Source organism: Pipra filicauda, unplaced genomic scaffold (assembly GCF_003945595.2).
Source record: "Pipra filicauda isolate LSUMZ 115617 unplaced genomic scaffold, ASM394559v2 scaffold1_size10287979_pilon, whole genome shotgun sequence".
Lineage (NCBI taxonomy): Eukaryota > Metazoa > Chordata > Aves > Passeriformes > Pipridae > Pipra > Pipra filicauda.
This window is the reverse complement of record NW_024104310.1, coordinates 7,560,368-7,575,904: the sequence shown is the minus strand read 5'-3', so window position 1 is coordinate 7,575,904 and position 15,537 is coordinate 7,560,368. Positions and strand designations below refer to the sequence as shown.

Below are 15,537 nucleotides of genomic sequence, written 5' to 3'. Positions count from 1 at the left end.
ACTAAATGCCCAGAAAAAGAGTTTTAGAGATAGAACTGCAAGATAACCCACCTTTCCCTCAAAGGGAGGCGTATGATAACTTCAGCTTTTGTTCTTGTGACCTGCCCTTGCAAGACTGAAAAGAGCTTTGAGCACACACCCAGGAGAGCAGGAAATCTCTCCTACGGATCACTTGTAAAATGGCCCGGTTTGAAAAACATGCTGCAGAAAGAATGAAGCCTGACTGCAAAGGAGAGTGGGGTTTTTTTTCACCCGTGAATAGGATTTCAAACTAGCAGCCAAAGTGAATCATTATACATCCTTGCCATATGCCACTTTCAATCAATAAGGCCTTATGCTCTGCTAACAATCATCCTAAACTATACCTATTAACAAGAATGCACATTTTCGTAGTAATATTCCATGCACGTCACCGCACACAGACTGCAAACAGTTGAGAGGGATCACAGCCGAAGGGAGATGGTTTCTGAAACAAGTGTGTGGACGTACACCACACTGTAGAGGCTGCCACTCTTACACGTGTAGGCTGGTTTCTGCTTTTTAATAGCATACGCTCCTACAGACTGGTGGGTTTTTTCTCTCTTTCAAGCGTAGGCTTTCTTGATGACCCAGACAGTTTCTTTCCTCATGACCCAAGACTTTCTCAGAAGTGGCTGATGCTCTGAGGATAAGGTACAGCAATAGCCACAGAGGGTGAGATATGGCTTCAACAGAACCCTTTCAGCTTGGAGGGAGGGAGATGACAGCAATCATCATGAACTGATCATCCATATGATGAGTTCACACCTGAACCAATCTTTCTGTGAAGACATGAAAACCTGCTATAAAAGAGACACAGCATTTGAGGCATGTGGTGCAGGAAGCACAGACTTTATTTCCTACTGATCACAGGGAATTTCTGTTCCCCACCTGCTATTTCTTTCGTCCACTTACATTGCAAACTCCTCCTGATGGGTGTCGCTTCTCCAAAAATACTGTGCTTGCCATAGAAGTTATTGACTGAAATGGCACAGTCTGGGCTGCTCAGGGCATCCAAGTCTTACAGTGTGGGCACGAAGCTCTCGGTAGGTTCACCCAACTAAAGCAGAAATCTGGACTTGAGGGAGTCACCCGTGGCTCCCTCACCAGTCAACAGAGAGCCTGTCAATACTGCCAATGGAGTCCACGGTGATTCATCTCTTCCTAAAGTAGATGGTTAAAACAGAGCAGATGAATTGAATAATAAACCAACTTATTTCTTCTTGCTGCCTTGAAAGCCCAGTGTGACAGCTGGCATTTAGAAATCTACTCGGTAAATACCTGAAAAGAGGGGAGTCTAATCCCACCACTACACTCACGACCTTCCCTTGCCCTAATTCTCTCTGTGCATCTAAGGCACTTGGTGGTGCAACTCGCTCCGTGCCCTGCAGTGCACACAGAGTTACAGCTGGGCTGGGGGATGCCAGAGCAGAGTGGCAGCCCCAAATTCAGGTAACTAAAACATCCCACTCCTGACCAACAGCTCAGAGCCCCTGTGTGCCTCTAGGCCCCAGGTCCCCAGTCCCATACATGAGTCAGAGCCACTGCAGTGTGTGAACTGTGCACTGGGATTGCATCAGCCCTGGGTGTCTGGCAGCGCAGTGCTCAGGCCAGACCATACAAAGTTCTGATGTCTATGGATCCTGGATTAGTAGAGCATGTACAGTATGGCAAGTCCTGATCCAATGGCCTTCAGATGCTACCACATCAAAAACCCTTCTATCTTTCTCTCAAAGAGTGAATTTAAGCTTTGCTTATTTCTGTTTTATAACTAAAGGCTGTTTCTGCAACCGTTGTGTAGATAATTACACATGGTCCATGTGACACTCTTTCTGAGTAATCCTTGTGTATTTTGCAAGGTTCAACATAAAAATTCTTTGCTAATCAAAAGGCATTACTGCTTGGATGTTTCTGTGTTGCAAAATAACCTCCAGTCAATCAAAACTCCTTCAAACAACCCCTGTCAATGCTTTTTCCTTTGGAACCTTGTTTCCCGTGGGTGAAGGTGTGAAAGGAGAATGTGCTTACCTTTGAGCACAAAGCTGTGTGACTCTCGGTGTCAGTGATACCACCAAAACACAGCTGAGGTGCCGCAGTGCCCTTTTGCTGGCTTTCTGTGCAAGTACACATCCATAATAGCATCATTTGCTGCAAAGATTTCACTCAGTTTCTTCCTTTCTGGCAGAGCATGCACTCATTGGACCTAGAAGTCCTTATTCCTCAGACGATTCCTCTTGCCTTTCAGGAAGATTTGTAATCCTGGAAGGGTTGTGCAAAATTTATACCACTAATTTTTCATATTTGGTGATATTAATGATGTACAAGCTACTGGATTCGGCACAAAAGAACTGGCCAAACTGCTGCAGTCTATTTCATATGTGAAGTAAATATAAGTGATCAAAGGATTACTTCTGCTTGAAAAGGCATTAATACTACTAATATCAGCTGAAGTAATTAAACCATGTGTATTTGTTTAAACACTGTAGATGTTGACCCTATGGAACCCTCTCCCTTCTTTTTAACATCCATAGACATTTTGACATCATTGGGATCCTTAGTAATGAGGGCAGTAAAGTTGGGCAGAAAACTACTTTTGCTGACAAGAATGCTCAAAGTCATGAAATAAACACACTCTTATTCCAAATTGGGATGGAAGCTCAAAATCACAGCCCCAGAGTCCAATCCTGGCAATGACAAAACCACATGGTCCCACCTAGTTTCACATCTGGAAAAATATAGTTAAACACCTCCTAACACTTTTGGCTGCTGTTTCTGGCTGACACAAGATGCACCTGTTCCCAAAGCAACCCTGCATCCCTGAGGATCCTGTGAAGGCACAGAAAGGGGATGTGGGTCGTCCCTTGCAGTGGCTACTTGGGGGTGAAGTCAAAAGACGGCTTTCCCTGGGGCTGAGCAAACGAGGTGGTAGGCATTTCACATAAAAACATTCCTTTTACATTACTTTAAAGACCTGTGGCTGGTAGAAAGACAGAGTGGCATCTGCCCATGGTGATTCCTTCCTGTGGTGTCCCCAGGCATGGTTTGGGACACTGGGCTGCTTTATCACACGTGTGCTCTCTAATTTTGTAGGAAGGATGTCAACTGTCAAGATAATAACTTCATTACCCCATACTACACCCTGAAACACAGTTCCATGTCATGCTTTAGTCTGTTGTTTCAGACACAGCCAGTGGGGCTGGCTCTGCATGGACATGTTGGGCTGAACTTGAAGCAAACTCAACTTCCCAAGCTGCAGCTAATTAGAAGGGGCTTCCAGTGGGTGAGAGAAGAGCTTTAGCCATGGCCAACTGTGATTTCCAGCCAGTTTCAAATCCAAACCCCCAGTAACAGTAGAATTGTGTTTCCTACCCTGAGCAGACAACATTTATTAATATTTGTGTGTTGTCAGTTTTTTCATCCCTCATTTCCCTTTACATAGTTTTATTTTTCCCAGTCAATAAGAATGATTTTATTCTTCTTAATTAGATTTTTTTTTTTAGGTTTCCCATAGTAATTAATGCACTTTTCTTCAGCAGTATAACCTATTACAGTGGTTAAAATATTAAATCATGACTGGTGCCAGATCTAAGGGAACAACAAACATAGAGTTTTCAATAGCCACTTTGTCTTCATCTTTTGAATTAGTTTGCAGTCTGCTTTACATTTTTGGGTAAGTAATAAGATTTGTTGATTTGAATGAAGAACGATATAAAAATAAATTGCATTGTACTTTTAATTACATAGTCTTAATTTTTTTGTGGTGACACTCCAGGCTCTCATATAATGTTGGTTAATGTTTACATCTCTTTACTGATTTGATAATTTAAATACAGAAATGTGGTTTAATTTGCAAATTTCTACATTAATTGTTGGGGTGCTGTGCTCATTAAGGAATCGGGGGAATTCTGTGTTTTCCCCTATCTCCTTCATGCAGAAACAGCCACGTATGTTCCATATTGGCTTTTTCTTAGGCAGCAAATCTCAGCTACAGAGATGCTTTTCTCCTCCACCATTGTGAGACCGTGATTCTCCCCATGCTTCACATTTTTTTCCAGAGGACTTGGTGTGAAATGGGCTGTTGCTCCAGGGAGCCCTTTTTTTTTTGGGACTCCTTGGAGGTGGTTGAAGGCAATGGTGGGTAGGTGGACATGCTAGCCTTGGTGGGTTTTTAATTCACCTGGGAAATCAAACACCTTCACAGCACTCAGAGGGCTTTGAGTACACCCACCCCCCTGCAGAGGACATGGTGGAAGCAGGTCTTGCAGAAGTCCACAGAAAAATGTAGGATGAGCCCAGTGGGATTTCCTTGGTTCAGAGTGAGGATGATGTCCTACTGCTCTCCAGGTGTTATTCAGAAATAGCTACGAGAATGCAACCAACCAACAGCAAACCTTCAAACCTTCCTTCCTCCATCAAACCAGCATCTCTTCCCTACCTCATCCACTCACCTCAGTTCTCTTGGAGAGCAGCCATGGACATCCTCCACCACTCCCCAGGCAATGTTAACCACTTGGCTAAATCCCACTTTTACGAGCTGTTTTTGAAGTGTTGGTGTTTTAGTTTTAGAGCTCCAGACACATTTCAGAGTTTCTGGAAGTTTAGCAAAATTAAACTTTTCTTTCAAAAATCCATCACCACAAAACTGTTTTCCCCTCCTCCTCATTAATGATTTACTTTCTGTGGAATAAATGCACCAACTGAGGACAGAATCATTATTAAAATCTCAGTTAACAACACAATATTACTTTGTTCCTTTCATTTCCTCCACTATTATAAAATTCAAGATTCATTTCATCTATTAATATTAGCGATCTATTTTTTTTTAATTTTGACCAGGCACAAATTAAAAGGGGAATGATATTATGGAAACGGCACTAGAACTTATTTCTTTTTTTCTTTTTTTTTTTTTTTTTTTTTTAAAATCTATTTTTTCCCCTTCCATCAGTTCTTTCTTTGCATCTGATATTGGCTTCTGTTGCATTGATATTCCCAGTGACTTCATTTGATACCTGGCATTACTCCCTTGGAAGTCAACTGGAAGAGGCCAACAGAATTTCTTGGTAGGTGATTAAAATTAAGGGTCAATGAAGAGAAAGGCTGGCACACCGGTCTGGGAGCAAGGGAGTTGGATTTTGATCCAAGCCCTGCCACAAAATTGCTCTGTGACTCTGAGTAAGTCATTTTATTACTCTGTACTGCAGTTTCCATGTGTTTAAAACAGGACCAGGAGTGTTTACTGCTCATTGTTCGAGTCTCCCAGCAAATAAAATATGATGTATCAGAGCTAGCTGGGCAAGCAGGCACAGATCCTTCTCTCAAGAAATCTGTGTCCTAGAGTAGCAGCAGACAGTGAGGACAGGGCAGAACAGAGATGCACTGTTTTTCCACGAGCTCACAAATCGCTCCTATTCCCTTTTCAACAGATCACTGTCAGTGGGTTCTAATGAGATTTCCTTTGTGCCTCTGTAACACTAAATATAACCTGCGATATTTCTCACGTGCAGCATCTCCTTGTCAAAGAAAAGCTGGATTTTCAGTGCTCCAGAATAACCAACTTCCACAGTTACAGCACACACATTTCTTAGCTTGTTTCTGTGCACCATCAATCCTGGGAGCTGCACATCAGCTAAATATGCATGTGATTGCTTTGCAATCCTCTTGATTACAAACAGGCAGGTGCTATTGTGGCAGGTCTTCCCAAATGCTGCAGTGCTGAATTCCAGTGATTCAGTGGCAACTGGAGAAAATAAAAAAAACCAAACAGTTGGATAAACCCCTCTAAGGGGCTCCCAGTACAATCAACAATACCTCAACCACTCCTGCAAGAGTTTTGGCTAACAACTTCCTGCAGTGCCAATTCCACAACAGCCATAGCACCGGAAAATTTTTCCTTTTACCTGTGTTGTTCCTGCTGGAGTTGAAGCCCATTACTCACCCTACTTGCAGAAGGTAAAAGGACACATTGTGCCACTCCTCTTTGCATCAGTCTTGCATGTATTTGACAATTTGTTTTGTCTCAGCTCAGACCACACACTTCTCTCTCTCCGCTTTACCTCAAAGGCAAGTTTCCTACACCTCCAGTCACTTTTTATGCACCTCTTTGGGCCTTCCCCAGCTGAGCTATATGTTTCCCGAGGTGTGGAAATTGTTCTTGAGCCAAGACCCTGCCATTGCCAAGCAGAATGGAAAGATTGACCCATGCCAGTGTGCCCCTCGCAACCGACATCCCAGGAGAACTGCTGGATTTTTGCAGCACTGGGTTTCTGCTGCACTCTCAAGCATCACAGTCTCAGATCTTTTTCCACATGGCAGCAGCCTGGCCAATTGTTCTTCATCTTGTATTAGAGAAATTGATTTTAACTCTGCTGCCAGGGAGTGCAACATTTTAATTACTTCTGTGGATAAAGTCCGTTGTTCCTATTCTGATCCGGACTTAAGAGATAAGTAAAGCAAAGCCTATCAGAGATCCTGCAGAAGCCTGAGCTGGAACCCAGGCCACCAGAATACCCCCAACCAGTACCTCTGCCATATATCCTTCAGCCTTCTCATGCCATCCTCGTTTTTTTAAAATCTTTCTTCTCCCTCCATTATTATTGAATTCTTTCCACATCTGATGTCAGTAGGCACTTGCAAGCATTTAAACTATTGTAGGTGAATAATTAACAGTAAGAATTATTGTGGGTGCATCATCCCACAGCAGGATAGGTCACAAGAAAAGAGAAACAGATTGGTTGCTTGTTGGATTATTGATAATTTCCCTGCTGCTGGAACCTGCTTCTCAATATAAATGAGTGGCATTTGGTAGCAAAAATAAAGGACAAGATCAGTGGCCTTCAGGAGCAAGAGAAGGTTGGGTGGATACGGGGCCAGGAAAGTCAAGACATAAAGTGCAGTCTTCCTGCCAAAGGACCTAATCCCTATTTAGGGGACACCAAGACACCTACAAATAGATAAAAACTTGAGGCTGACTATAAAAATATTTCTGTTTCATTCATCTGAAATCCACAGACAGGCACTGCTGATGCCAAGAACCCACAATACTCTGGCATCACAACCTGCAGGGCTGTCTGCTCTCACTTGTGAATACATTTATCACTGATAATATGCCAAAATGTCCAAGAGTTGAATACTGGGGAGCTCTGGGAAGGAGAGCAGGTTCTCACAGGCATGACTGAGTGCAGCAGAACTTTATCTGCATCTGTCCTGGTGCTGTGTCACTCCCATCTCCCTACAAAACTGATGGACCGGTGACTGGATTCTTAACAGCATAGTTTTTATACTTAATATTTGTTACATGTGCTATGTCCTATGCCATGAGGCTGAAGAAATTGTCTGAGAAAGTGCATTAGGACAGCTGAGCAAGAAGCAGTTGGTAGGAAGGTAAGGAGGCAAGACCGAGATGGAAGAAAATTAAAGCCAGAAATTGCTTGGATGGGTCCATCAGGCAGCTCTTCAACATCCCAAAGACCTTCAAAATAACTGGGAGGGCTGAATCCAGAGAATTTCCCCAGAGCCGAGGAGTAGATGCCAGAGATATTGGCATGGGGAGTCCAGGACTTCAGCAAGGGAATTTAGCCCCTGAGATATGGCTAAGCAGTCCAAGGGATGGAGTGAGTGTCATGCTGCACAACTAGAAATGTCAGGAAGGGACAATTGAAGTGTTTGGACTTTGGTGGGCTGAGGAGAGATGATCTTCCAATGAGTAAAAGCTGAAGAAGAGAGAAAAGGAGGAACCATTCCCCCATATACTCAGTAAGGACCAAATTACATCAGGAAAGGCTGAGGTTACACAGGAGGGAAGAAGTTCTGCAGGCTAAACTCATCATGCCTGTGAGCCTGGAGCACTGCAGGAAGAGGTAGGATGAGCATTTATCAGGAATGCCATAGGTCAATTAAACACTGTCAAAGGGAGGAGAATGGACAGGATGACACCTGAAGATCCCTTCCAGCATTAGCTCCCCACTTGCACATTGCCAACTGTCAGCATGTGGGATGAGCTTCCTCCAGGTGGTTTACATCAGCATTTTCCCATCATGAGCAGCAAAGGTAGACACTTTATGGTGTAAAAACAAACTCTGGTCCCAATAAGACAAAAGGAAAACTACCTTGTTAGTAATGTCCAATTCATTACTCAATACCACATAACACAATAATGTTGCACTTTAAAGCTCAGTGCATCTGCCTCGTTCTATTTAAACTGTGGTCTTGAGTGTTTATCATCTCCTGCTAATGGCAGTAGAGTATGTGCCACAAAAACTTAATTATTTGCCTTCTCTGAGAGGGTATTTTTCCTGATTAAAGCCTTCCTGAGAGCAATGCAGGAAGCACTCAGCCCCACCGGGCATTCTTATACCCTAACCACTGAAATCTGGGACAAAGGCCAGTAATCTGGGACAAACTCTAAAAATACACCAAACACTCCAGGACATGTTTTATTGGTCCTTCCATACATGCCTTGAGTGTGTCAGGAGGCACAAGGCCACAGGTAACAGTGAAACTTAACCCTGCAGTGCAGTCCAGCTGGCTTCAGGAGGGATACAGATGCTTTTCTTCAAAAAGCCATTTCAAAGGGACACAGCACCTCCCTAAGAACCTTCTCGTTGTTAAAGCTTAATTGCAACCGGTTTAAAACCTCTGAGTTTAAACTGAGTCTAGGTTTTTAAATAAAATACCAGAATTTGAAAGATGTCCTTCTGCCAACTAAACACCTGGGGAGAGAGGAAGGCAAGGGAGCTGGAGAGATGACAGGCTTTGGCTCTAGGCTGCTGTAGCCACCATATGTGCTTTAAAAGACCTGCATTGCATTTCCAGGTAAAACATCAACAGCTGAAGACAATGTGAGTAAATAATTACTATCTTCTTTTACACAGGATGGTAACTTAAGCAGACAAGGTTGGAAAACAGTCTAAGGGCTCTTCTCACTCTGCAAACTCAAGAGCTGTTGTATTCTCAGGGTCTTTTTTAGGTGTTACAAAACCCCACAGGATCTGCTGGCAGCCACCCAAAGGCGTGCAGCACTTAAGGCTGGCCTGACCTGGTCCAAAAACACTCCAAGCTCAGAGCAAGTTTAACACCTTGCCCTTCCCCCAGACAGTGTCAGCAACACTGGCTGTTGTGCACAGCAAAGCAGAATGACCAGGGCAGCTCTGCAGCTCCCGAGCCCCAGGTTCACAGCGTCACACCTCGGCTGGCCTTATGCCAAGGATGGAAAGATCTTCTTTTGCCCTTCTGCTTGTCCACCTCAAGTAGAGGCTTTGTGGATAACCTGAATGCAAGCAAAATGATCTCATGATGGGACCTGTATTTACTTACCTTCAGCTTCTAACGGAAGGAGGACAGAATGCTTTATAGGCACAGAGCAAGAGATTAATAGATTGACACTACTGGAGGCTGTCAGTCCACAGAGTTGTCACCAAAAAGCAATTCCAGTGTGGCTACACCAACTCAGGAACACATTTTCCTGACAGGTAACCAGGCAGCTTTAAATAGAAGGAATTTTGCTGCTGTGGCCCTTGGTAAACTCTTTGAATGGTTAACTACAATCAGCTGGTAGGAACATCTTCCTTCCACCAAATTTAAGATGCATTGACTTCAACTGGCTGCAACACACTGTCTTGGAAGTTAGAGAGTATTTATTTTTTTATGAGCTAAGCATCAACAACGCTGTATTTATATGTTACAGGGCATCTGAAGAAGAGAGCATAAAAGCAGGACATGTCTAAAGTTTAGGACCATAGTCTGCTTTTACATACATACATACATATATATACATATATATATTCTGTGCTTTTCTGACTCCTGGCCACTGGCTTTTGCAACAGTCAGAGCTTTTGTACCTGTGGTTGAGGGAAGGCCCTCTGCGGGCTGCAAAAGCAGCACAGCCTGGTGTTTCAGGGGAATTTGAATGCTGGTTTCTTATGACTAAAAGGCATAGTAGCGCTTGAGGGAATAAGACAAAGCTGGCAACCACAGTAGCTTTAAATACAGTGAATCTCAATGAAGAAAATACCTGAAAGGAACCTCAAACGTCAGCCAGACTTTTGACACTGTGACCTGGGTTTAAAAAGGATAGAAAACACAGTCCTTTACCAATTAAGCATATACCGTCATTGCAGAATTAGTCATATGATGTCCCTAATCCTCCTCGTCTGAACACAGGAGTCTCCAACTCGAGTGTGGGTGTGCTTTGGTACCCGGCAAGCTGGCACAACTTGGGGGTATGGATTAGAGCCTGGATTCTCCTTTTTGGGGGCAGGTAACATGCCCATGGTACAACTACCACCCAGCGTCAACCATCCTCCAGAGACTTCTTGCAATTAAGTTCCCCACTCAAAAGGCAAGAAGAGTTCTCCTGGATTTAAAGGGAAATAATTATCCAACGACTGCTGGTTACAGCTGTAAAAATAATGAGCTATGCCCCAGAAGTCCTAACAAAATCCATGGATAAGTAAAGTGTCACTAAAGCTCTGACCTGAAGAAAGTTTTGGCACATAGCTCTGATGTCGGCTGACACGTGCCAGTTGCTGGTATTTATGCTTTAATCAAAATACAACTGAAACCAAGGGAGAAGTTCAAATTCTGGACGACAGCAAAACCGCTGGACTGTGGGCATTTCAGTAACAGATCCCTTTGCTCGGTATATTCCCCGCTAATCTGTCAACATCTGATGCCTTGCTCTTTAGTCTGGAGCTAAGAAAAGCTATCAAAAAATATAGTTTAGGGCCCATTCTGTCTGCTGCATCACTCGCTATTTTTACCGGCTGCACTGAAGCCAGACTGCAAAGGGCAAATTTGTCAACATGGGTGGGCTTTTTTAGTGTGAAGCCCAAGGGCTCGTACAGACAGCAGAAGAGACTATCTGCATCCATGTCTGGAAGTCCAGGCTCTAATTTAGAGCTGCTTCAAATATAGAAATTCCAGCGAAGTTAATTGTAGCTGCATTATGGAGAGGTGACAGCAGCGGGTCCTTAGAAAGCTGGGGAAGGTCTAAATCTGCCTCAAGTCTCTTCCCTTTGGAGTTAGGCAAAGCCACTGGGAGCAGAGTCAAGCTAATACTGGGTATAAATCCTACTGGGAAATTCCACAGGTGAGATTTGATTTTGCTGATCACACAGCAATGGCATTTCTTGAAAATAAGGATAAAGCTCCTTAGCAAAACTACCTTTTCTGTACATGCTGAGAACTGCGTGACATTGCCCTGTTATATCAACTGGTCTGTGCTTTTAAAATCTTCCTAATTCTGCTCACAGCCTAGAACTTGCCTTACTGTTATATTAAGAAACAGCTTCATAGTGTGGGTTGGTTATTACTGGGAAGCGCTTAATTACAATAAAATGTGTAGTTAAAGTGACAGTTTATTTACTCAAGGTTATGAATATAAATTGGTTTTTCTTACCCATGCATTTTGAAACTGGAAGGCAGAGGCTGGGATCCCAGGAGTTCCTTTAGGCTGGGTGATTTCCTACAAGCAGCTTTAGGAACCAATATGGAAACTGCAGCCTGTGAACCAGTTTGCTGCCTCAAGGCCACAGCACACATTTCCAACCTGTTGCAAGTAATGTGAATTTTGCTTAAGAAGGCTGAAAGCGGGTCCCTGTAATTGCACCAGAGCTCTGTAACCTGCAATGAACCAACGCTGAGCTGAAAAATAAATCCCCGTTAGTGAACACTTGAGGAGATAAAGAAAACGTTGGGCCCCCTCCCTGTAGTATTTTCCATGTTTTATAACACCTCTGTCAGTATAAATTCCCATTCAATGAAGAAATTACGTTTCACGAGCACTACAATAGGATTTTAAGATAAATGACATGCGAGCACTGCAGTTTTGTACAGCCTTAAGTGATCCAAGCATCTTTATCACGTGCATGGTATCAAAATACATGAATTTGACTCGTTACAACAGTCACACGAGAAAGATTGAGTGTCATATGAGGCTGCAAAGCATAAAACCATCTTAGCTAAAATTTATTTTAGCACGGGAGGGTTTTTTTAACTGTTAAGTATAATTATTTAAAAGCGGTCTGAGCTGTGCTGCTCTAGTGATAACTAGAAACAGAAAACAGCTCTTGAAAACGCTGCTGGTAAGGGCACTTCTTGCAAGCACTGCCTGCTCTTAACACTTGCTACCTTCATTCATTGCTTTTTCTGAAATTCTTGGAGACTGATGAAGTTTTAAAGTGTCACGTTGCTAAGGCTGTAACATTATCTCCAGCGACAATACTCACTCCTGGGCTTTCCTGTTGCAAGTAGAGGGAACATTTTACCTTTTCAAACGGGTAAACACCTCCCTGTGAAACAATGTAAGCAAGACGGAATGAAATTCAGTAACTGAAAATTCAGTGTATCATTCCTCCCCGGGTAAAAGGCCCTGGGTCCAGCCGTCGTGGGTCAGTTTGCTCTGTGCAGCATTGCCTGTGCCACACAGCAGAAGCTGCCCTGGTGCAAAAGGCCACGTCGTGCCTGTCTCCTCGGGTGGCTTTAGGACAACATCCGCAGTGCCCTGGGCCTGTTTCCTCAAAAGCGATGACAGCTGCGTGATAAACACACTCCCGAGTCCCTGCCTGTAAGGCACCAATTCAGGTGCTGTGAAACGGGGCCTTTCATAGCACAGAGATTTAAAAATAGGAGCAGCGCCGGCCGGGGAGTGTTTGAGCCTGGGCAGGGAGGCGGCCCAAGTGACCGCTGTGTTGGTCACCCTGCCTGCTCCCGAGGGCTGATGTCCTCTTGGATCGAGTTAAATGTCTTGTTTTAGCTGATCATGGGGATCCTGGTACAGTGAAACACCGGGTCATATTTTATCACCCGACACCCTTCTCCATACTTCAGTCACTTGGTAGCTGTTTAACAACTTATTCCTCAAATGAAATAAGCAGAAATATTGACCCGTTATTTGCTTTCAAATGAAATAAGCAGCTTTATAGGAAATATTGACCCATTATTTGTCACTTCTCTTGAGGCTCCAAATGCATCCTGAGCTGCTGCAGCCCACGGCCAGGACATTTACTTCTCCTTTGATGACTGTTCTGCATTCCCTTTTGCATCCTCCGTGGCCTTCTCAGGGATATGTGTCACAAGCAGCAGTGACAAACATTTTGGTGATAAGCATTTTGGTAACAAAATCAGGCCTTTCTGTCTCCAGACTGCAAAAAACCCCAAACAAATAAGCACTACTCCTTAGTGTTTGTTTCTGAATAAACAGTGATCACCCCTGACCCACACAAGCTGTGTGGTAATACTCACCTTACTTTCTCCGTGCCACAAACCTTTCTAGAACTACCTCTTTGTGTGCTTTTTTCCCCCCGATTTTTGATCTAAAAATTACTCTCTGGAGCCATTTTCGTAGCTTTACCAGTTGCATTGCCCTTCAGTGCACGTGTTTGCTGTAACTTTCCCCCCAAGAGTATCGTGTTTAAAGTCACAACCACTGTATTCCTGCCAATGTATTCCTCTTTACTTACAGGAAACCTATGAATGAGGTATGATACCATGAATGATACTATTAATCACTTTATTGCAACTGCACCCAGGAATCCCATTCACAGCTAAGACCTTGTTACACAAGTGCTATACCTATATAAAAAGTCTCCAGCTTCAAAGTGGTTACAAGCCTTTGTAAAAGCCTCCTGAAGTTTCCTGCGAACTTGTTACTGTAAAAAGAAAAATTGCATATTTCTTCTTGGAACAACATGCTTCTCAAACTTTTAGAAGAATGATTCATGTTTACTCTTATCTCCCTCCAGAGGAAAAAGAAAATGAGTTTAGAAATATTTTCAGCCTTACTCCCCATCGGACAAATTTGAGGGAGCTGACCCGCAGTTCATTGCCATGTGCAGGAGCTCTGCCCGTGCACAGCATCCATCCATGCCACAGCCCTTTCTCCAACGAGTCAGTGGACCTCGCAGACCCAAAGCCTTGGGAATGACCTAATTTCAGCATCTTTCCTCTTCCTTCCCCTCGAGATTCCTTTGGTGCTCCCTAATGCTGTATTATTTAATTATAACTAAAATAAATTGTGGAAAGAATGCAATTTCTGTAGTCCTGGCACTGAAGAAAACCTTATTAACACTGAAACGCCCTAAAAATGGATTCTGTTGAGGTGCCTCTTCAGTCCTGGCGACCCTGGACACTGTCCTGGAGCCATTGCCCTACCAGGTCTTGGGGTCAAGGGGCCGTTGTGGGTGCAGGGAAATCTAGGACATTCTCACTGCTGGGAAGAGGATTGTTTTTTCTACAAGGACACAGTTTATTCCTGTCCCCAGGGGGATCCACGCTGCTCTCTCCGCTGGGAAGGCGTGGGGAATTAACCCGAGAGGCTGAGGCAGCTTTGCCCTGTGCTACCCCATCCTCCATCCCCTGTCCCATCCCCAGCTCCCCCCAGCCACCTAAACACCCCCCAGCCATCCCCTACCTCTATTTTGCATTCCCCTCATGCCTTGCCCTTAATGCCCCTGCCAACACCTTCCCCTAAACCCACTCCTATCCACACATACCCTCCATGATCCCTGCCGCTAAACCTCTCCCCCCAGCCCCCTCTGCCATCCCCTGACCCTATTCACACTTCCCCCAACCCTTGCCCCTAAACCCCTTCAGCCATCCCCTGCTCCTGAACCTTCCCCCTCCAGACACCCCCTGCCCCTATCCACTCCCCTACCCCCTGCCCCTAAACCTCTTCTGTCAGCCCCCTCTGCCGTCCCCTGCCCTATTCATATTTCCCCCATTCCCGCCCCCGAAATCCCCTTGGTCACTCCCTGCCCCTAAACCTTTGTCCTTCAGCCAACCACTGCCCCTACCCACCCATCCACCCCTAAACCTTCCTCCTTCCCCCAAATCCTCCCCCCTGCAGGACCCTTATCCCTATCCACACACACCCTCCCTCACTCCCTGCTCCCAAACCTCCCTGCCCGCCACCCCCAGTCCCTAAATCTCTCCTTCCATCCTCCTCCACCATCCCCTGCCCTTATTCGCACTTCTCCCACTCTCTGCCCTTAAACCACTTCAGTCATCCCCTGCCCCTAAATCTCCACCCTGCAGCTCCCTGACCCTAACCACACACACCCTCTGTCACCCTCCGCCTCATCCAACCTCCCACCTCTAAACCTCTCCCCTTAGCCCCCTCCACCATTCTCTGCCCCTACTATTTGCACTTCCCCCATCCCTCCACCCTGAACCCCTCCAGCCATTCCCTGCTCCCAAACCCCTCCCCCGCTGCAGCGACCCACTGCCTCTATGCACCACCACCTCCCTAAACCTCTCCATTCCCCAAAACATGTCCCCTGCAGGACTGCCGACCCTAAACCTGCCCCTATTCACACACCCCCTCCACCACTCCCACCCCTCAACCTACCCCTCCAGCCACCCTCGCCCCTAAACCTCTCCCCTGAGCGCCCTCCACCACCTCCTGTGCCTACTGTTTGCACTTCCCCCACCCGGACCCTGAACCCCTCTAGCCATCCCCTGCCCCTAAACCTCTCCCCTGCAGTCCCCTGCCCCTATCCAACACACTCTCCCTCAACCTCTGCT

The 15,537-nt window shown here is 45.0% G+C and overlaps 1 long non-coding RNA gene across 1 annotated transcript; it reads right to left on the bottom strand.

The window, feature by feature from the left end:
* Positions 1–840: 840 nt before the first annotated feature.
* Positions 841–14,319, bottom strand: LOC120323147. The gene is made up of 2 exons (XR_005563332.1): positions 2,047–14,319; positions 841–1,182 (listed from the first exon to the last, which is right to left on the bottom strand). It is a non-coding gene; the product is annotated as an uncharacterized LOC120323147 (long non-coding RNA).
* Positions 14,320–15,537: the final 1,218 nt, after the last annotated feature.